This window comes from Coturnix japonica, chromosome 10, assembly GCF_054131305.1.
Source record: "Coturnix japonica strain WE chromosome 10, WE-NBRP24, whole genome shotgun sequence".
In the NCBI taxonomy this organism is placed as follows: domain Eukaryota; kingdom Metazoa; phylum Chordata; class Aves; order Galliformes; family Phasianidae; genus Coturnix; species Coturnix japonica.
Genome location: NC_140672.1, coordinates 9,540,051 through 9,562,085, shown reverse-complemented (window position 1 = coordinate 9,562,085; position 22,035 = coordinate 9,540,051). Strand labels below are relative to the sequence as shown.

At 45.9% G+C, this 22,035-nt stretch overlaps 1 protein-coding gene and 1 long non-coding RNA gene across 2 annotated transcripts in view; both read left to right on the top strand.

Moving 5' to 3' along the window:
* Positions 1–22,035, top strand: part of LOC146759270 (cytosolic carboxypeptidase 4-like) — a 168,109-nt gene that overhangs the window by 120,214 nt on the left and 25,860 nt on the right. The gene's annotated exons all lie outside the window — the stretch shown is intronic.
* On the top strand, positions 9,852–16,896 carry LOC146759271 (uncharacterized). The gene is made up of 2 exons (XR_014932411.1): positions 9,852–10,475; positions 13,930–16,896. It is a non-coding gene; the product is annotated as an uncharacterized LOC146759271 (long non-coding RNA).

Here is a 22,035-nt window from a genome sequence, read left to right as displayed (position 1 = left end):
CAAAAAATAGAGAGAAACGTTTGCTTTAACAGAGTTTATGTCTTCTGGTCATAACACTTGAGAAGCCTCAGAGGCTTCTTCTCCTGTGCATATTTTCATTCATCTTAGAGTTTGCTTTCATTCAATGTGACCTCTCTAGGCAAATATTGTCTAAGACCATGAGCATCACATAAATGTGCAGATCTCAAGCTGCTCACTTATCTAGTACCCTTCGCATGATGCTTTATTTTCCTCAGCTGATCATCTAGATTGTGTCTGTTGATTGTGCAACAACAGCCTGTTGGTCTCGATTACCTGTGAGAGGCTCTAAATTTGGCCAGGAAAAAGCATTTGAGGATAAGTAATTATCTGGGACTCAGTAAGTCTTCCCATGCCTTCATAACAGCAGAGATACACACACACACAAACTCGTGGAACCCCACTGCTTTGCACAATCCTTTGCACACTCACGTGTGTCATGCACTGATTTCCCAGCCAGTCCTCATAGGGTCTCTTACTTAGGACGGGAGTGTAGGGGAGCAGCCAGAAGCTGTTTGCATTCCCTGCTGTCTGCTGGGCAGCTTTGCTGGAGATGCTTGGGTTGCTTTGTTTTTCCTTGGGAGGTGGGAAGGAGCTTTGGGTTGGAGGCACATCCCGTGCCAGAGCATCCCAATGGCACGTGTGGGGCACTGATCTGCAGCAGATGAAGGGGAGGAGGTCCCAGCACAGCTCTGCACCATGCTCTGCCACACTGGGCAGCTTGTTCCTGGCTCAGCAGCGTCATCAGACAAGAAGCAGGGAAGGAAATCAAGGATGGGGGGTACCATCAAACGCAGTTAGTGCGTGCCTGTGCAAGACAAACAGACCCAGAGCTTGCAGGTTGTTCCTGCTTTTGTAGCATTTGTGTGCTGTAGCTGAGCAAAAGGTTCTGCTGCTTGAATCTTCTTCTGCAAGAGCCGCCTACCGGTAAATGTCTGCAGGGATGTACTCGGTGTGCACGTCTGAAGCCATTTGAGAACCTAGTCGTTCTTGCTGCAGGACCCCTGTCTTCTGTTAAAAGCTGAACAGAGCACCTGTTTCCATCAGCTACCACCATCCAAAGCAGCCAGCCTTCTTACAGTCACCTGGCCCAAACATCCCTTTTGCTCTACACTTGATTCCTGCAAGAGATGGGAGCTCGGCACGCACACCATCCTTCCAACACCCCATCCCTGCAGCAAGGGATCACAGCGCTGGCACAGCTGAAACAAAAAGGGTGTGCGAGTTTCCTGTTAGCACTCAGTGTGAACCAATCTACCACTGAGCAACACCGTGAGTCCCCACTCACCTCAGCACAGGTAAACCTGTAACCCCAACCTTCCCCTATCCATGTGCACAGGCACACCCATTCACCACCCTGCCTGCTTTGCACACCCCCATGCACACTCTGCATCGTGTGCCCTCCTTTGCATTCACAGACGTGTGCAAACCATCCCTGGGAACACCTACGTGCCTACACCTTCCACAAACACCCCTTTGTGTGCACCTGTGTGCAACCCAACTCCTCAGCACACGCACGCGTTTGTGCCACCCTGTCCATGCACTCACCACGTGCCCTCCAGCAACCAAGGATTGCAGAGATGCTCCAGACTGTGCCAGAGATGGAATCTCAGAGTGCTGGGACATTATTGATCACTAAGGAAAACACTTGGAAGCATATTCAATCTGCAGAAGCTGTAATTACTGGGCACAGTTAGCTTTCCTATGGCTCAGCTGGAGGAGGCGGGTGCTCTCATACATCTGAGACACTCGCACAATGTTGGGATCATTCTGATGGAAACTATGTCTTCAGATATCATGGTTAAAACCATCCAAGATGATCATGCAGAGCCTTAGCTCTTGAGCAGCACTTCCTCCCCACCCTTCACTACTCCAAGCAGCTCCAACAAACTTCTCAGAAGAAATCCAGGCCAGCACAGACCTGGCAGACCAGAACCAAGTGCAGCTTGTGGGACGGCAGTGCCCACTCCTTGCTTCCACCCTGCTCCAGCAGGTTAAGGAGTCTGAGCCTCACTGGCCTTTGACAACTCAAGACTTTCAGCACCTCATGCCAACATTTCTCACTAAGATACACCTAAGGCATTGAATTCTCTTCTCACTACCTCCTCCCAGTCCTCCCCTAGGAACAGAAACCATTCAGATTCTACAGCAAACTACAGCATCTACCCTGCAAGAGCACACTGAACCACCTGCAACAATGAAACATGGTTTTGGAGAGTGGGTATGAAAACACACCTTTAGACAGCTGTCTCCCTGTAGCCAAAAGGAAACCAAGAAGGAAAAGTCCAGCCTGAAACATGCCCATGCTACTAGCCCAGGTTTTTCACAGTCAATGCAGAATCCATCCTGTTCTTGAGGTAACAAACGACCAGTGAGTCTCCCGTTGCTCCACCCCTTCTCCTTCAAAGCCTGAAAAAGAAAGAATAAACAAGCAGAAGAAACCCAGACGTACCTTTCCACACACAGAGCAGAAAGTGGAACAGCAGTTGTCTCCTTCCTGAGACATGGTGGGGAGCATCCCAGAGGAAGCCCAAGTTCTTTGCTTCTCTCCACAGGGACTTCAAGCACTCTTGGCAAGAGCTGCTTTGGTTCTTTCTTCAATTGCTTCCATCACCAGAATCTCCTTTGGAAAAGGAACCCTAGAGAAAGAATCAGCAAATGAAAAAGAATGAGCAATAGCCACTTTACCAGCTTTCTTCTGACACGCAATTTAGACTCTTGACTCAGGCAAGGTCTTAAAATCAACTGGTTACAAGAACTGTCCCAAAATATATCCAACATCTGTACAGCTGCCGTTATTTCTGACAGCGAGTGTAATCACAGAATCATAGAATGGCCCGGGTTGGAAGGGACCTCAAGGATCATGAAGATCAATCACCTCCCTGTCCCTGCTGGCCATCCCCTCTTCTGATGGAGCCCAGGAGACCATTTGCTCTCTGAGCTGCAAGAGCACGCTGATGGCTCACGTTCTGTTTTTCATCCACCAGGACCCCCAGGTCCTTCTCTGCGGGGCTTCTCTTAAGGACTGCTCCTCCCAGGCTGTAGAAATGCCTGGGATTCCTCCAGCCCAAGTGCAAAACCTTGCACTTTGCTGTGTTGAACCTCATTAGATTCACGTAGGCCAACCTCTCGGTTGAGCTCCCTCTGAATGGCATCCCTTCCTTCCACTGCGTCAGCCGCACCACTCAGCAAACAGCAGAGGGTGCACTCCATTGCATCATTGGTGTCTCTGATAACCATGTAAAAAAGCACTGGTCCCAAGACAGACTCCTGGATGACACCACTTGTTATCGGCCTCCACCTGGACATAGAACCATGAATCACCACCCTCTGTCTGTGGCCTTTCAACCAATCCCTTATCCACCAGGTGGTCCACCTGTCAAATCCACATCCCTCCAGTTTAGAGATAAGGATGTGGTGGAGGGCAATGTCAAAGATCTTGCTCAAGTCCAGGTCAATGACATCTGTTACCTTCCTTTTGTCCACAAATGCCGTCACTCCATCATAGAAGGCCACCAGACTGGTTAGGCATGTCCTTCCCCTGCTAAAGCCACGCTGGCTGTCTTGGATCACATGCTCATTTCTTATGTGATCAAGCATGTCTTTGAGGCGGATCTGTTCTTCACCATCTACATCAGTTACACATTTGAATCAAATAATTGGTGTTCCTGTCACCAAGAAAACCTCTTTGTCTTCTACTCCTGCTGCACTTCTGTGCTTTCACCAGAAGCAAAGGAAGAGACCACCTCCTAGATCCAAATTTTAAGAAACCAACACCCAATAGGTGTCATCTGAAGTAAAATAGCAGAGAAATTAAGATGACTCTTCTGCATCCAGCTTGGATCACTCCCTCACTCAGGCACACCACCATCAGATCAAGGAGATGCTGCCTTCAGCTTTGAGACTGTATGGGAAATCACAGCTTGAACCTCTGATTAATCAGCTGAGGCAAGTGTTGGGTCAGCTGCAGGAGCACAGGTGAGAGTAATCTAGCTGTGCTCCCAGAAGGGGTGGACCTCGACTCAACCTCCTCTGAGACCTCACCTCATTTAAAGGCTGACCACCACTGAGGCAGCATCTCTTGGAGATTGCTCCCCAGTTGAGACTGCCTCAGCTTTCTGGTCAAGGTATCGATATTGGTGAGTTTCCCTTTGCTAATAACCTTTACTATTTACCACCATCTTGGTTAACATCTTTTTATTAACCACCCTTACAGAGACCATAAGGGTTTGGGCTTCCAAACTCTCAGCAAGCATTTGGATCAGACAGCTTCCTGCCGAGGAGCCCCCTGCATCTCTGCTGCCTATTCTGGTACCGGACCCGCAGATGCTTCAGAGCTCATTAGCATGGACTTCCTTCCTCCCCTCAGCAGCTGCTCCTGCACTCACCTTCATTCCTACTCAGATACCGGCCGCTTCCAGCACCAGCTGACCTGCAAGACACAGAAAGGAAAGGTGGGAGTCATGCAAATCCCCAAGAAGCCCAAGGCTGCATCACCACCACATATGGCAGCCTCGGGAAGTCAGCTGCAACTACAGCCTTTGTCAGAATGGAAACAGGCACCGTCAATTAAGTGTGACCTCTGCAGTCATTGCCACCATCAGAAATAGGCACTGAAATCGCTCACTTCACTGCAGCTGGTTAACTCCAAATTCTTTTGCTTTTGGGAAAATGCGGACACGGAATTGAAGGACACCAGAAAAACGACATCTACTTCATTGTAGGTGGTTAAGCTTGGAAGCAGGACTTGAGCAAGAAATGCTTCTCAGCTCCTTGAAAGGCACTAATCCTGACCTCTGCCACAGGTGGCTGAGTGACACAAAAGTTGAGCTGCCCATTCAGAAGCACATGGAGCAGGCCATGGAGCGGTTACATACCAACACATGAACAGGCACTTTCCCATTGGAAGGGAAATCCCTTCTCCCTGCCATGCCATGCCCACACCGCTCCTCAGGGCTGCACTGACAGCACAGACAGAATTGAAACATCTTTTGTCATCATTGTGGTTTTTCACAGACCCAGACAATGAGATACTGGGTTGCTGTGTGGGTTCCCAGGCGGCACTGCCATTTCCAAGCCATTGCTTCCTAGGGGCACAGAAAGGAAAACGCCTGAACAAAATTTCACCCAGAGATTGCTATTTTACCATTCTTCCATGCAAAACAGGAGGACAGTACAGCGGATTTGTGCAGCTGCATCAACACCCCGGGTGCTAAAGGAATGCAAAGACAGAAATATCAAACCTACAAGGAGGGAAGCTATGTTTAGTAATATCTTTTCTCATTTACAACAGGCAGTTGGCACTACTAAAGGAAAATCCCAGGCCTCAGGTTCTGACAGTGCGACAATCTGGCACGGACTCAGATGTGAGTGATCCAAATGGTTTATTACAGGTTCTAATACCACTTCTGTGAATTCACACATTTTCTCTCTTAACTTTCCCACAGCCTTCACATGTCCACAGAACATCCCACAAACTCTCCTTTACGGCGCACGTAGGCACTCATCCCACCAGAGCCATCAGTCATTCCTAGCCATGTGCTTCCCCTCCAGTCACGGACAGTATCACACGGCCATCATGCATCTTAAATGACTTAGTTTTTCTGTTCTTTCTGGAGGTGTCCTTGGTTCCTAGCCTTACCTTCTCATGCCGTTCATCTTCCTCTGCAGCTCCTGCTCTGAAGAGTCTTCTTATGTTCCCACATGACAGGAAGAAAATGAAGACACAACCCCTGCCACCAAGGTCAGCTCTGCAGCACACGTTACCTGAGGAGCACTTGGCTACTCATGCAAACTGCACAGTGCCAGGAAGATTGTTACATGTTGCAATTCTTCTTCTCCTGGCTCAGAAATTAAATTTTCTACCTAGAAAATGGAAAACAAACAAACAAGCAAACAAAAAACAACAACAACAAACACCACCTCACCTGACATAAAGGAGACATGATTGTTACTATGGAATTCCGGAGGGCAAGGTATTTGCCCTCTCTATGAAGAAGCTGACTGCAAAGGACTAAGAACAGCCACGATCACGTTGAGAACTTGCGGGTAAAATTCAGGACTGAACCAATAATGGGCTTCTGGAGGTGAGGGTCTGCTCCAGGCCGCCTGGTCAAGGGAGCCTGTTGATGGGCCCTGCTTACTGCAGCTACCAGAAGCACCGCGTTCACTGACTATCAACTTGATGGGGGATTCCAGTCAGGCTGGGAAATCAGCATGGCTGGCTGCAAGCTGTCTGAGAGACTGCTGGAGTGCACTGGGAATAACTTTGTGGGCCAAGCATTAAGCACACCAAGCAGAAGGGAAGCATTACTGGACATGCTGCACAGCAGGGGTTAAGACTGGAGGTGGTCAGGGCTGTAGTGACCATGCCCTCCTAGAGTTCCTCATCTCAAGGAATGCGGGCCTGGCAAAAAGCAAAGTCAGGACCCTGAGCTTCAGGAGAGTCAGCTGCAGGCTGTTCAAAGAATTCTTGCATGAGAGACACTGGAAAACTGTTCTTAGGGGCAAAGGGTTCAAACATCCCTTTGTGTGCACCTGTGTGCAGCCCAACTCCTCAGCACAGCCCTGTGCAAGCACACATTTCTGCCACCGCATCCACGCACTATCTATGTGCTCACACACACTCACACAACCACATCCCTTAGTGCAGCCCTGTGCGCACACACACTCACACATGTGTAACCCCTTCCTTTCACTCCCAAAGTGCACGCACACACCGGTACCACAATGTCCTTGTGCAGCTCCAACACTCTGCACACCCCTGTGCACGTACATATATGTGCATGCTCGTCCTTGCACACATACCCACAGACCTACACACACCTGAGCAACACCACTGGTTTGTACACTCATGGACACAAATGTGTGTACAACACCATCCATGCACAAATACACACACACACACACACACATGGATCCCCACTGCTTTGCACAATGCTGTGCACACTCACGTGTGTCATGCACTGATTTCCCATCCAGTCCTCGAGGGGTCACTTACTTAGGACAGGAGTGCAGGGGAGCAGCCAGAAGCTGTTTGCATTCCCTGCTGTCTGCTGGGCAGCTTTGCTGGAGATGCTTGAGTTGCTTTGCTTTTCCTTGGGAGGTGGGAAGGAGCTTTGAATTTGAGGCACATCCCGTGCCAGACCATCCCGATGGCACAAGGGGGATCAGGGCCCCTCTATTGGTTACCTCGGTGGCTTGCAGCAACTGGAACATTTTGCCTATTGAGAAAGCTAAAAAGTGTGAGTTCCTCCTGACCCATATCAACAAAAATCTCAACCATAAAAAAGAGACGTCTTCGTATTCAAGCAAATGACAACAGTAAGACCATGCATGTTGTTTTGTTGTATTTCCTCTGTAATCATGGGGAGGATATGAAGAAGTTGTATAATTCATCCACTTCTGCACTTCAGGCACAAGTTCCTTAGAATTGGAAGAGACCCTTAAAGGCCATCTAGCCCAGCTCCCCTGCAATAAAAAGGGACATTCACAGCTAGATCAGGTTGCTCACAGCCTGGTCATTAGTCATCCCAGAGGCAAAACACACACTGAATGATCTCTCCTTCAGTCATAAATCCTTGGAGACAACAGCATTGACACTGCATGTTACTGAAGCAGTAAAAGAAATTGCTCCTGTAACTCTCCTTGTGTTAAGTAAAATGATGATAAAAAGCAATGGAATGCTTTGGCAGGACACCAAAACCATCCTCCTTCCTTGATATCTGCTGCAATGGAACCTTCCACTGGAAGAAAGCCTCTGATGACTTGTCACCCCAGAGAGGTCAGCTTTAGAAGCAGGACTGCTGCACAATAGAATGAACTGGAGCTCCTTAGCATCTCTTACATCCAGGAGGGGTGTGATCAGACCCACCTATCACCTTCAGGTGCGCTTTCTGACACCTTGTCTGACTTCACTGTCACTGTGCCAGCATCCTCAGGCTTAACCTGCTTCATTGTCAGTGTGCAGCAATTGCCAACGTTCTTGATGTCATTGTAATTGTTGGTGTAAAGGAGGTTGCCATTCAGGAACCATTCCACATCCTCGTCATCATGGGACAGCTCGCAGGAGAAGACAGTAGAGCTCTCTTCTTCAATTTCCACATCCTGCAGGTGCTTCTTCACTTCTACATTGCGGGCTGTGGGGAAACAAGGTGAACTGTTACCACTGTTACTATAAATCATACTGGGATGTGGTAGAATGGTTGGACTAGATGATCTTTGTGTAATCTTCTCAGTGAAGATTATACATTTATAAAGTTAGCAGGAGAGAACGGCAGAAATCAACCTCAAGAAGAGAAATCTGAGGTGAAATAGGACATGGAAGAGGCCATCCTCCCTGCTCATACCTTCAGCTGTCAGCGTGGCCTCAGTCTCTGCAATTCCTGCCTTGCACTTGTACACACCAGCATCATCGGGCTTCAGCTTCAGAATCTTGAGCTCTGCTGAATGCTTATCCCTCTTGATCTTGTACTTCTCAGAGGGCTCGATGGGTGTGTGGCCCTTGAACCATTTCACAACCTTTGGAGAAGGCCTGAAGTCACAGGACAGGATGACAGAATGACGTTCCAAATCTGTCTTGTCCTCCAACTTCCTGGTGATTTCTATATGGTAATCTGCAAAGCAGGGGTGGAAGAGAAGAAAGGATGAGGACAATTGGAAGAAGAGGAAAGTCCCTTGCGTGTATTCCATTCCATTAAATTTCATGTTCACATCGGTTCTTTGAACGACTCTAAAGATAAAACAAACGATTGTCTATAGGGAATGCCATTGACTACATTTCTATGAAGTAATACTGTACAGTATCTACCAAATGCAAGGTCCAGCTCTTGTTTTGTGCTTATTAAATTGCTCCCAGTTGAGGCTTTTATTCAAATAAGAGTGAGTTGAAAATATAACAAGTACTTTAGGATGTGAATGGAGACTCTTACGCTGGGGACAACAGCAGATAAAAAGCCTGCAAGTTTCTTTCAGATGAAATCAATGACAAACCGCACCAAATTTAGGTGCTACCAAACTTAAACTTGTCTAGTTCAGAAATACAATTAATTTCACCTGATTTGACTTCTTTGCTATAGCCAAGGACAAAACCTCAGCTCTGTAAATCTGAATAGTAAGCACATCACAGCTATTCAAACAGATCTTTTACTGAGATGCAGCTGTCTCATTTAGTGTCCAACGACTTTGAACTGGAAATGGAGCAGACCAAAGCAGAATCTAAACATGGCTTCTACAAGGACTGACCGAATGTGGCTGTCGTCACCTTCAAAGTACCTGATACAGAAGGATCACACTCACTGTCAGACAAAACCTCTTTGGAGAGGTGAACTGACTGCCCTGTTCACCCCCACTTTGGAAAGAACTGCACTCATTTCCTACCTGCTCCCAGCAGTGTGGGATGGTGGGATAGCATCACACTTCCCACACTAAGCATCCCACCATGTCACTTGTTCCACCTAAACCTCAGTCCCAAAACAAAAGGGGAACTCCCTTCTGAACCCTCTTCACTTCATTTCAGATGTCTTATATGCTTGATCTCCAACCCACCCCCCACTCAGGAGAAAGATCCCCCGCTTACACCCTACCATCTTGTTGCATTCTGATGTTGTCATCAGCCTTCAGCTTGTTGTCCTCTTTGTACCACTGGGTCTGAACCTCATCGTGTGAAATCTCACAGACAAAAGATGCACTCCCATATTCATTCACTTCCACATCTTCCAGTGGTTTAACAATCTTGATATCTCCAGCTGTGAAACACTAGAGATATATTTGTCAGGGTATTTCCAGAACTGAGTGCAGCATCTTTTCCTTACACATATTTACATAGAAAATGTGATAAAATGTTTGCTCATTAAGACCGGGATGTGGTAGCATTGTGGTGGAGTGCTTGTTCATTAGGACCGGGATGTGATGGTGGAATATGGAGGCCACAAGGGTTGCAGAACACTCTAATTTTATGGGTAGATTGTGTACTCTGCATAGTTACAGGCAAAGCGCGCCCCGATGGATACAAAGTTTCACGGAAGGACCAACCAAGGAACGACACACCAAGTGGAACGATCACGACCGACCAATTAAAGGACAATACACTCGGGATGGACCTTACAAAAGAAGTTGCAAGGGGCGGGAAGGCGCGGCAGTTGGAGGAACGAGGATTCCCCTGTCGCCCAGCGCTGAATTGCCTTTTTGTTTTACCCGCTACAATTAATAAAAGTTTCTAATTGGAACATTATCGGCTCATTGCTTGTAAATTGATGACAATTTGGCGCCGTGACTCGGACGGGAATACTGGCGTGGGTACGAGCCTGAGGGGGCGCCCCGCCTAAATAGGCGGCCTCGGCTCCTATCCTCCCGCCCTACTCCTGCTGACGATCCGAAATTTAAAACACAAAGGCAAGGAAAAACCGGTTAACCCTTTAAATTTCGTGCACGAAAGTCCGGACGAAGACGCAGGACAGGTGAGTATAGTCCGGTCTGGGTTGGGAATCCGGCGTGTGGCGAGTGTTGTGTGCTTGTGAAGGGGGGCCGGCAGCCGGCACTAACCCGAGTGAGTGTGGACCCCACAGTAGTGCGGTTCCCATTGCCCGCGAGGGCGTGGGCCACGACCTGGGGGAAGCGAGTGAATGCAACACTGAGTGAGGGCACGCCGAAGGGTGGGTACAGGGTATAAGCGGGACCCTTTCACCACCACAACCCCTAGGGCTATGGGCTCTATGGAGGGTTATTCTTTGGTGTTCCCCTAGAGCTACGAGCACTAGGGATGATTATTATTCAGGTGTTCCCCTAGAGCTACGAGCACTAGGGATGATTATTATTCAGGTGTTCCCCTAGAGCTACGAGCACTAGGGATGATTATTATTCAGGTGTTCCCCTAGAGCTACGAGCACTAGGGATGATTATTATTCAGGTGTTCCCCTAGAGCTACGAGCACTAGGGATGATTATTATTATTTAGGTGTTCCCCTAGAGCTACGAGCACTAGGGATGATTATTATTTAGGTGTTCCCCTAGAGCTACGAGCACTAGGGATGATTATTATTCAGGTGTTCCCCTAGAGCTACGGACACTAGGGATGATTATTATTTAGGTGTTCCCCTAGAGCTACGGGCACTAGGGGGAGCTACAGACGTTGAATAAAACAAGAGAGCAAGAAGTAAAGAACGAGATGGGGCAGTGTAAAACTAAACCACCCACCCCTTCTAAACGACCATCCATTCCTAAGGACTCACCTTTAGGGTTCATGCTAATTGCCTGGACGCACTATCCAGGAACAAGAAATAAAGATAAAGCAAAGATGATTTATTATTGTATAGAAATTTGGAGCGGACAACAAATTGGCCCGGCAGTATGGTGGCCTAAGTATGGTTCTAATGAAGATTGGGTACAACAGCAATTAAATTTTTGGGTAAACTCCAAAACCCCTTTCAATCAAGAAGAAAGTGACTATGCAGCAGTATGGGTCACTCGCCCAGAGGGTTTAGGAGTCCCCATTTTTAATTTGACACGAAAAGAAAAAGATGTCGAAAAACGTAAACCTCGAAGGGAAGAGGAGGCCTTAGTGGGACCCCCACCATATGCTGTACCACCAGCAATTCCCCTACCTTCTCCTCCTCAGTTGGATCATGGGCAGATGGATTCGAGAGAGGGAGAAGTACAAAAGATAGAAGGGGGAGGGCCTGTGACACGGGCAAAGGCACGACAAAATAACCTCTACCCTTTAAGAGAAATGCCCATGGGAGGTCCACAACCTCAGATGGGGTTTATATCAGTGCCCTTAAATTCAGGGGATGTTAGAGATTTTAAGAAGGAAATGGGTAATATACTAGAAGATCCCCTGGGGGTGGCAGACAGAGTAGATCAGTTCTTAGGGCCAAATGTTTATACCTGGGAGGAACTACAATCTATTCTAAGTATACTGTTCACAGCAGAAGAGAGAGGTATGATTAGGCGTGCAGGGATGCGCATTTGGGATGCTCAACATGCCCACGGGCCTGCTGCGGATATTAAATGGCCCTTACAGAATCCGCAATGGGACCATCAAAATCAACATCATAGGACTCACATGCAGGACCTGCGAACTATCATTATCCAGGGCATTAGGGAGGCAGTCCCAAGAGGTCAGAATATAAATAAAGCTTTTAATGAAAGACAAAAGAAGGAGGAAACACCCACTGAATGGCTAGAAAGGTTACGCAAGAATTTACAACTATATTCAGGATTGGATCCCGATACACCGATAGGCCAGGCTCTGCTCAAAACACAGTTCGTAGCTAAGGCTTGGGAAGATATCCGCAAGAAACTAGAAAAGATAGAAAATTGGCAGGATCGGGGGCTTGATGAACTTTTGAGGGAAGCTCAGAAGGTATATGTAAGAAGGGAGGAAGAAAGACATAATAGGCAGGTTAGGATGATGGTAACAGCGGTCAGAGAAAGTAGGGAATTGGAAAGGAAAATGGGGGGATGGACGCAAAATCGAATTCCAGGACAGCAAAAATTTAGGAAGCCTGAAAACAGGGAGGAGGAGAGAATATAAGATGGACTGTACTCCCCCAAGGCTTCACAGAATCCCCTAATTTGTTTGGGCAAGCCCTAGAACAGATCCTGCAAGAGTATCAGCTAGATCCTGATACCAAATTAATACAGTATGTAGATGATCTATCAATTGCTGGAGAGGATGAGGGAAAGGTTTGGAAAGAAAGTATTAAATTGCTGAACTTTTTGGGACTGAAAGGACTTAAAGTATCAAAAAGGAAATTGCAATTTGTGGAAGAGGAGGTTAGATATCTAGGGCATTACCTGAGTAAAGGAGAAAAGAAGATAGATCCTGAAAGGATACAAGGAATATTGTCCCTGACGTCGCCAAGCAATAAGAGACAAATAAGACAATTGCTGGGATTAGTGGGATATTGTAGACAATGGATCGAAAATTATAGCAGTAAAGTAAAGTTCCTATATCAAAAGCTCAGTACCGATGGATTAATAAAGTGGGATAGACAAGATGAAGAGAATCTACAAAAGCTGAAGGAGGATCTCATCAATGCCCCTGTCTTGAGCCTGCCTGACTTAAAAAGACCCTTTTATTTATTCGTTAACATAGACAGTGGTACAGCGTATGGGGTTTTAACACAGGATTGGGCAGGGAAGAAGAATTAAGAGAAGGGGAAAAATTATTTGTGGATGGATCCTCTAGAGTAGTGGAGGGAAAGAGAAGATCAGGTTATGCAATAGTAGATGGAAAGACCCTCCGGGTATTGGAATCAGGACCCTTGAGTAACACTTGGTCAGCTCAAGCTTGCGAGCTGTATGCTGTTTTACAGGCACTAAAAAGATTACAGGGAAAAGAGGGCACTATCTATACCGAATTTCCTAAAGTAGGAAGATATAAATATGTATTAGTCATAATAGACCACCTCACACATTATGTAGAGGCATTCCCCACAACTAAAGCAACAGCTCAGGTAGTAACAAAAATATTACTCGAACAAATCATCCCTAGGTATGGGGTAACAGAAGTAATAGATTCAGATCAAGGACCACACTTTACATCAAGAATCACTAGAAATATAGCTGAAGCCTTGGGAATAAAATGGGAAGAACATACTCCCTGGCACCCACAGAGTTCAGGGTGAGTAGAGAGAATGAATGGGGAACTAAAAAAGCAATTGGCCAAATTAACACTAGAAACTAAGCTCTCATGGATAAAATGCATTCCCCTTGCCCTCTTAAACCTTAGGGCCCAGCCCCGGGCTGACATAGGAATATGCCATATGATGCGGGAACCCCTAAAGATCACCCGGGGGTGTTAGATAAGAACATTCAAGCTTATATCACGGAATTAATGAAGTATAAACAGGAATTGTGGAAAAAGGGACAATTGACTCAAAGACCCCCTCTTGACATTACCCTCCATCAGATAAAGCCTGGAGATTGGGTTCTGATAAAGACCTGGAGAGAAACCACACTGCAGCCTCGCTGAGAAGGTCCCTGTCTGGTATTATTGACTACCAATACTGCCATCAGAACTGCTGAAAAAGGATGGACACATGCTAGTCGTGTTAAGGGTCCAGTACAAAATCACGAATGGAGAGTCACTAGTCCAGCGGGTGATTTGAAAGTAAAACTGTCACGAAACCCTCCGTCAAGGAAAATGAGAACATGAATTAACAATGATTGTATAAACGTATCAGTATAGAATTTAATGTAGAAGGGAATATTTTGACTATTGTGAATGCAACTGTTGGGATATGTTTTAGAAAGGTAGTGGACCCACTGCGAAAACAGGAATACACAAATTGGTTATTAGCCTTCAGAGTGGCCGTGGAAATTTTAATAGAAGGGGGTAAACCTGGGGGTGAATTTGGATCCTTACCAGCATCACTTAAGTGTATAACCAGTGGGAAAAAGAATAGGGTGCAGTACCCCAAAGACCCACTTGAAAGGGAAGCAAAACCAGCCCCTCCTGAAGAATACTCTTGCTGCCGAGAAGATTATACACCCCATGGCTCGAGGCAACCGAGTCGATGGGCGAGGCAGAGGAGATAAAACATGTGGAGGAGCCTGCTCCATTATGAATGAATCCAAAGATTTAGGATCCAGAAGATACCCCAAGACTGGAAATAACTCCCCCGAGCAATTAAAGACTCACTACTGCAGTGGGAAAACTGCCTATCTAAAACTAGCTCAATTGATAATAATATTAAGTCTCATTAATGAGGGTTGGGGTACAGAGGTACAGACACATGAGCCATTTAAGTGGTCCCTAATCAGAGGGGAAGATCAGAAGGTGATAAGCACAGACGTGACCCCAGGCGCTCCCATCCTTAAAAGTCAAGTATGTGACTTAGTACCAACACAACCATGCCTGAATCGCAAGGCAATCTATGCTTGCCCAGCATCAAATCCAGGGAAAAGTTATTGTAATTACCCAGGGGAATATTATTGTGCATACTGGGGTTGTGAAACGGTTTCACTGGGATTTCTGCCAGGGGGGGGACAAGATGAATATATAACAATTAGTTGGGGTCCCTCAGGTTGTACACCTCCGACTCATGGGACTCACTCTGGTGAAGTAACATGCCAACATTTAGAGATAAAAATCCTTAAAACAGAAAACACAGTGTGGTGGATAGGAAAGACTTGGGGGGTACGAATGTGGGAGCCTGGAAGAGACCGAGGGGGCCATTTCCTTATTAAAAAAGAAAGAGTTCCGCCAGACCCCCCAATAGGTATAGGACCTAACGTAGTAATAAATAACAATCAGAATAAGACAGAAGCTGTTACTGTAGGCCCGACCGAAGCAAGCCCTTATATTACCGAATATGGCACCCTTTGGAAAATAATTCAGTCTAGTTTCAAGGTGTTAAACAACACCTACCCAGAATTAACTAAGGAGTGTTGGCTATGCTATGATATAAGACCCCCTTTTTATGAAGCAATAGGGTCCGTAGCGAAGATTAGGAGAAGAAATGGGACTAACCCAGCAGAGTGCCTATGGAAAAAGGGAAGGCCTAATGTTCCAGGGATAACTCTAGCACATGTTACTGGAAATGGTGTGTGTGTGGGAACTGTACCTCTAGAAAAACGACATCTATGTAATAAAACTATAGAAGTACAAAGTCAGGAGAAACCCTCAGACTGGCTCCTACCCGCAGACAATGCTAAATGGATATGTGCCAAATTAGGGGTCACTACATGCTTATCGACTAAGATATTTAATCAAACCACCAATTACTGTGTACAAGTAATTATAGTTCCACGAATCATATATCACCCTAAAGATTATGTGATCAGTCAACAAGAAACCTCTGAACATCACCTGATTAAAAGGGAGCCATTCACAGCCCTAACCGTTGCAATGCTATTAACTATAGGAGGGGCCGGGCTGGGGACTGGAGTAGCATCTTTAATAAACCAGCCACAGGGACTGAAAACCCTTAGACAATCTGTGGATGAAGATCTACAGAAAATAGATGAAGCCATCAATGCGCTTACAAAATCGGTATGGTCTTTATCAGAAGTAGTGATACAAAATCGAAGGGGGTTGGATCTTCTCCTATTGCAGCAAGGGGGACTATGTGTGGCTCTTAAAGAACAATGTTGCACCTACGTTGATCAAACGGGGGTAGCAATAGATACAATGGCTGAACTAAGAAAACAGTTAGAACAAAGAAAAAGAGCCCAGGAGTCTCAAAGAAGTTGGTATGAGAGTTGGTTTAATGGTTCCTCCTGGTTCACTACATTATTATCCACAATAATGGGACCAGTTATTATGATAATATTAGGTTTGACCTTTGGACCCTGTATTTTAAATAGACTAATCGTTATCGTTAAGAACAGGCTAGAGGCAGCCCACCTAATGGTAATTAGAGAAAGATATGAACCCCTTGATGGGGAACGAGAAGAGGATGCTCTAGAATGGAGTCGACAAGAACTAAAACGGTTTAATGAGCAAAACAAAATAGTACAATAAAAGAAAAGGGGGGACTGTGATAAAATGTTTGCTCATTAAGACCGGGATGTGGTAGCATTGTGGTGGAGTGCTTGTTCATTAGGACCGGGATGTGATGGTGGAATATGGAGGCCACAAGGGTTGCAGAACACTCTAATTTTATGGGTAGATTGTGTACTCTGCATAGTTACAGGCAAAGCGCGCCCCGATGGATACAAAGTTTCACGGAAGGACCAACCAAGGAACGACACACCAAGTGGCACGATCACGACCGACCAATTAAAGGACAATACACTCGGGATGGACCTTACAAAAGAAGTTGCAAGGGGCGGGAAGGCGCGGCAGTTGGAGGAACGAGGATTCCCCTGTCGCCCAGCGCTGAATTGCCTTTTTGTTTTACCCGCTACAATTAATAAAAGTTTCTAATTGGAACATTATCGGCTCATTGCTTGTAAATTGATGACAGAAAAGAAGTAGGATTTTGTTTTATTCTAAACCTTCATCCATTCACGAGTCATTTCTCTCTTCAACACAGTCAATGCATTATTGCCCTTGAACCTAAATACAGACTTACTAGCTACAAAGGAGCTCCCTGCAAACAGTTTTATGGAAACCAGAATCTCATTTATTCTAAAACCTTTGCAGCAAAATTAAGGGTAGAAAAACAATAGAATGGAATGAATCTTTAAGGTCATTTAGCCAGGCTGAGCATCATCCATCTGGTTTCACAGCATCACTGCCTGTTCTCTCATGTCAATGAAACCACCCATTCCCCCACATCCACATCCCACCAAAGCTGCTTAGTGCTCCCAAAGCGAATGCTCACCAGTTGTTTCCAACTTGAAGGTCATCTTCTGGCCAGCAGCCTCGCAGATGTATTCTCCAGCATCTTTCTTCTCCAGCTGCTCCACAACCAGACGCCGTGTTTTGCCCACAGATTCCAGTTTGAACTTTCTGGAGGAGGCAAGCAGTCTTCCATCCTTGTACCATTTTACTTCGCTTGGATCCTGTGCTACTTCACAGCTCAGGGAGGCACTTGCTGCCAGGGCAGCACTCACCTCTTTCTGCACCTGCTCCTGGTTTATAAACACAGGTTTTGGCTCTGAGGGAAGAAAAGAAATACAGAAGGACTGAAAGGAGACCATCTTGCAGGTTTGTATGTACAGGTTGGAACAGGTTTAGGTTACCACTTGTGCCCAAACTAATAGCCTTCACTAGAGAATATCAGCTCTTCTGTTGAAACAAAGTGTCAAATCTAGGCAAGAAAGAACCTAGGAACTGAAGGAACCAAGAGGGTCCTTGAACACCAGTCCCATGGTTGCAAGTCACTATGCAAACATATTGAACCCAAAAGAACATCTGTCCTGCAGGCAACCAAAACCTGAGTTCCTTTTACTTAAGACCCACTGTGAAACATCAAAACACATACACATGTGATAGTCAAACCACTGGCTGCTTTTTCATGACCCAGAACAGTACTCCTGGCTTCCTGAACAGACTCCTCATGGCCTCTACCATTGCCACAACTGTGACTGTCAAAGGCACAAAGGAAATATGCTCACCAACGCAGTCCTTTCTTCTTTGTGTGTGATTTGCAGATATCTATCTTACTTTGAGCTCTGGGAATAGTCAGCTCTACCAGGTCTCTTACTGTGAGTAGCAGACTCACCTATCCAGATGCAGCCTCCAACATAAAGGCATAGTAAAAAGGCAGTGTACTACTAGGAGAAGTTCCTGCTTCTCCTGCCATGAAAGGCTGCACGTAGAACATGCACTCCAGCCTCACTGCACATACTTATCTTAGTCAAATGTTTCAGTGAACAAGAATTACAGTTTGGGATCTCAGGCACAGGAGAGATTTGAATAATATCTCGAATATTGCTTCCATTGTACATATATATCAGTAATTAGTATTCTACAGACAGACTGAAACAGGTCTTTGTGCCATACTAAAACCACATACTTGCTACAAACCCAGGCAGTCAAGTCTAGGGAAAAAACCTCAGCACAGACTACTGCACCTGGATCACTGTATAATAGAAACTAGATTTTACTTTACTGTTCTCTGCTGTATTTCAGACAACACCTGTCTTACCTGTGACATGAATCTTGAAGGTGAGTTTCTGGCCAGCAGCCTCGCAGCTGTACTCCCCTGCATCTTTCTTCTCCACCTGGCTCACCACCAGCCAATGCTATTTGCCCTCTTACTCCACCTTGAACTTCTTGCTCCAGGTGATCAGTTTCCCCTCCTTGTACCACTTCACCTCCGTCTTCTCCTGGGCCACCTCGCAGCTCAGCGTGGCATTTTCTGTTGGTGCAGCCTTCACCTCCTTCTGCACCTTCTGCTTGTTGATAAAGGCATCCTCTGCTTCTGGAACTGGAAAACACTGATTAAAATATACATTAGATATGAACAGCTTGTGACTGGAAGACATTAAAAGTTGCTTTATGTTGTATTGGGCCATTTCCCAGAGCAACACTGCTTCACAGTGTTTATCACACATTATAATGCATCCTCAGCATAGTCCATATGGTCATCCCATCCCTCTGGGTAGTCTTTACTATCAGCTGGAACTCCTAATTTTCAGATTTCTTCGAATGAAGACAATGACAGATCTTCATCTGTGTGTCTTTTTGATATTGCTCCACTCTACACTGGAGATCAGCCAAATACAGCTCAATTATGAAGTGAAGAAAAGCTTTCTGAGTGCAATGGTATGAGGAGAAATTAAGACTCAGGAAGCCATTGCACTTTGGGAGAAGCTGGTAAGATGAGGATTTCTGTAGTGAAAGAGCCAACCACTCCAAGAGTACTCATAATCCCTCCTGACTTTCACACCACATCATTTTGCAGTGAGGGCTGGACTTGCACGTCATGCTACAGTGAGAAATACATGAGAAATACAGCAACGGTAGCTAGGCAAGCACTCTCCACGTATGGCAGAGGAGGAGGTATTACATTACCCTGTGCAGCCAGAGGTCTGAAAGAGAACAGAAAACCTTTGGTTTCTGAGTCAAACAGCTAATAATAGCCCTCAGCTAGCAAAATTCAAGTGGAAAAGCACTACATTGCTGTGTTTTCTCCCTACACCTCTGCAATAAGACATGGGCTGGCTTTGGCTGCTGAGGATTAACTTGGTTGATTCCAGCTGTTGCCATAGTCTTTCTGACAGCGTTCATATTTCATTTTCTCTGACAGATACCTCCCAAATCTACCCTGTCTTTAATCCATTCTTTGCTGAAACTGCCAATTTCCTGAGCCAAAAGCATGAGCTACACAACTCACGGAACAGATCCAAAGGCCCCAGAATCACATCCACGTGGTGTGGGAACAGTAAGAGCTGATAGTTTAGACTCTACACCACAGGCAGCAGCACAACTGTCTACTACAGGAGCAGAGATATATTGCACACCAGGGACTGAAGGAGCAGAATGCCCCAAGATGGAGAGAGCAAAGACTGTGACCTTTACAAGGGAACAGAACGCAAGCTATGCCCTGCAAGGACACCAGGTCTGTGTGAGCAGAAAGGCAGTAGACTCCCAGTACAGTTGCTCCTCCACACAGCTGATCAAATGCCAAACCTTGACCAGGATTAAGCTCCAGTTTAAGTGTTTACTGCCATAACAAAGAAGAGGAGAAAACAGATTCCCTGTCCTGATCAGCTCAGAATACAAGACAAAAACTGTAAAGTTAACAGAGAACAAGTTGACTTATGAGAAAAACCAGTAGAGTGCAGCTTCAAATAAAACAGAAGACAAACCCTCGTCATCAGCCAGCTCACTAATGGTCACTCAGAATGCAGCTGATGTGCCCATGGCTATCTGGAGTTTTAATTAAAATTTACCAGATCTTGTGCAAAATATACTGACACCAGAGCAATCTCTACTGCAGCTGGAGTGAGAGATCTGCCTCCATGCTAAACTCTCAGACTAATGAGAAACGTACAATTAGAAAGGTATCAATGGATTCATGACTGGTCATTACATTTACAGAACATGGAATGAACGGTCGCCAACGTGGGATTCAACAAGCCAAAGGCAAGTGCAATGCCTCTGACTACAAGTTCTTAGGACACCGACAACCAAACCTCAGTGCAGCCACAGTAGAGATCTGTAACTACTACTGTTGAAATATCAACTGGTAGAGCAGTGTTGCACATTGTACAAATCACAGATGGACATCCATGGACAGCTCATTATAAAAGTAGTCGTTGGGGAAGAGCTGGATGAAACACTGTTAAAAACAAATAATCATTTTAGCTGCACGTTTGTAAGCATTTCTTTTCATCCTCCCCAAAACAGTTTCATGGCAGAATCAAGAGGACACGTTCACACAGACGTTTCCACAGCCAGACTATGGAATAATCAAAGAATATCAACCAAGATGTGTTTCCTACCAGTTACATGAATCTTGAAGGTGAGTTTCTGGCCAGCAGCCTCGCAGCTGTACTCCCCTGCATCTTTCTTCTCCACCTGGCTCACCACCAGCCGACGCTGTTTGCCCTCTGACTCCACCTTGAACTTCTTGCTCGAGGTGATCAGTTTCCCCTCCTTGTACCACTTCACCTCTGTCTTCTCCTGGGCCACCTCGCAGCTCAGCGTGGCATTTTGAGTCAGTACAGCCTTCACCTCTTTTTGTACCTTGTCCTTGTTTGTAAACACGTCTTCTTTCTCTGCAGGGACATCACAACAGTCACACCGTTTTGCTGTAGTCTGCTGCAGAGCTAACTCCAGTTCCCCGTTTTCACTATACTTGCCCTTCACAGGGAGCATCGTGATGCCTCATTAAGACAGGAAAATACTTTCCCCTCTATTTTGCTTTGGGAAATGATAGGCATATCACTTCATATCATATCATATCATATCATATCACATCATATCATATCACATCATATCATATCATATCACATCATATATCATATCATATCATATCAGAAAGCTAAATATTTCGCAGTCTGATAGCAGATTTGGACATGAGATTTAGAACACCTGCATGCATTGCTGAACCTCCTCCCTTCTCTTTTTTTCTTCTCATGTCTCTCTACATTTCCAGTAAATCGGAAGGGAACGGCCCTCTAGAACAGGTTGCCCAAGGAGACTGTGGATGCTCCATCCCTGCAGGCATTCAAGGCCAGGCTGGATGTGGTTCTGGGCAGCCTGGGCTGCTGCTTGGCAACCCTGCACATAGGAAGAAGGGGGTTGGAACTGGATGCTCACCGTGGGCCTTTGCAACCCAGGCCATTTATGAGTCTGATTATTGGCATTTTCCACCTCATTGTGTCACTCAAATTTTGTAACCAGATCTCTTCAAACACCTCCCCTTTTCTCACTCCTTGCATGCCTGGTGTGCTCTTGCACTGTAACCCTGCAGACACCAGCTGACTACAAGAGCTGCACAAGTTACCCTCCTTGCCTATTCTTTGTTGCAGTAATTCATTCCTTGATGGAAAAGCACATGTAGAAAAGTGTTGCTATGACACTAGATGACAAAGAAAGCCCTATAGCCAAAATGTTTTGCACCAGAGAGGCTGTCAGTTGATCCTCCCAATGCAAGACACACCAAATGAAGCG